Here is a 1,520-nt window from a genome sequence, read left to right as displayed (position 1 = left end):
TGTTCTGTGTAGGGACAGGTTTCTTCTGAGCCACATTTCCTTTTGCCTTAAGTATTGCAGTCCTGCTTGGCAATGTTATCCTACGGAGCGTACTCCACCCTTTTACAAAATTTCAATCACGTAACATTTTTTCTTTTGATGTAATTTATGACAATGTGTAATAAAATGAATTAACTTTGGGATAAAATAAGTTATATAACATATCATAGTTTTCGACCATGTACTTTAACATTTTTAAAATAATCTTATAATACGAATATTCTACAATAGATATTTAATAAGAATATTTTATAATCTATCAACATGTAATGAAGATATTTAAAATATGAATTAATTAGTGTTTAATGAAAAAATACCGTTTAAATTATTAATGTAAATGTTCACCTTGCTCACGTATATTGCATTGAAGCAGTTCACTAAAAATGGAAATAATCATACAACCTTAAAAACAAATACACAGATCCTCTTCCACTCTTTCCGTTTGTTGAAATTTGTTCTTTATGCGATTTGCAATAAAGGTCTAACTGGCGCAGCATTATTCGAATTGTTACGTGTATAGGAACATTCTAAATAATCGATTTGGTAGAAATAAGGAAATTGCTTTCATTTGCGAGGCATTCTGTAAATAGGTTTAGTTTTGTTTCATTAAAGTAGGTATATAGGCTAACTTTAGGATTTACAGCGTAAGTAACGTGGTAAGGACTCAAAATAAATCCTGAAACAAGAGAAGAGCTTCGATATTCTTGCCTGCTACTGCCACGACTATATACAGCTCGCGCAATCATTTAGTTAACTATTCATTTTATTAAAAAATGAGTAAAAGTAATAATAATAACGAGGCCTTCGAAGAATTGCAAATTACTTGATACAAGTGTACAGACAAAATATTGTTAGTATTATTTCTTAACTAAGATGTCATTTGCGACTCCTTCCAAGTGAATCTATTAACGATTCACCATCCGTTGTTGTTGCAGCTTCAGGAGAATCTTCAGTATTTACCACAATGCTTTCAGAATATTCATATTGTTTATTGATTTTTTTTAAGGGTAATTTAAATATACAAAACTTAATTTTTTGACATACATATTCTTGATTCATGCGTTATTTTATTAATGGTTAACATTAAAAGCACAGTTACAAACAAAAATGTCCTAACTGAAGTAGTCGCAACAAAATGATCTAGCAGAGCGTGGTTTCGATCCACGGACCTCTGGGTTATGGGCCCAGCACGCTTCCACTGCGCCACTCTGCTTTTCGAGATAATTCCAAAAATGGTCATAGTTTGACATTGGTTTTAGTTTCGACGATTTGTCTATGGTGTACAAAACTCAAAAAAGTTTCAAATGTGTCTATGTACTGGCCACTGTAATAAATAACATTAAAATTAGGTCATGTTTTAAATTACAGATTTAATATTATGTTAGTTATGTTAGTGTGACTTGAAAAAATTTAACGAATAAACTTATATTATAGCACGATCCATACCAATATCACCTTATAATATTCTTAATTCAAAAGAA

At 30.8% G+C, this 1,520-nt stretch overlaps 1 non-coding gene across 1 annotated transcript; it reads right to left on the bottom strand.

The window, feature by feature from the left end:
• Window positions 1–1,180: 1,180 nt before the first annotated feature.
• On the bottom strand, window positions 1,181–1,252 carry Trnam-cau. Its single transcript has one exon. It is a non-coding gene; the product is annotated as a tRNA-Met (tRNA).
• Between the last annotated feature and the right edge of the window lie 268 nt (window positions 1,253–1,520).

This window comes from Pieris rapae, chromosome 18, assembly GCF_905147795.1.
Source record: "Pieris rapae chromosome 18, ilPieRapa1.1, whole genome shotgun sequence".
In the NCBI taxonomy this organism is placed as follows: domain Eukaryota; kingdom Metazoa; phylum Arthropoda; class Insecta; order Lepidoptera; family Pieridae; genus Pieris; species Pieris rapae.
Note: the sequence above shows the minus strand (reverse complement) of the source record. Positions and strands in the feature narration are given on the sequence as shown.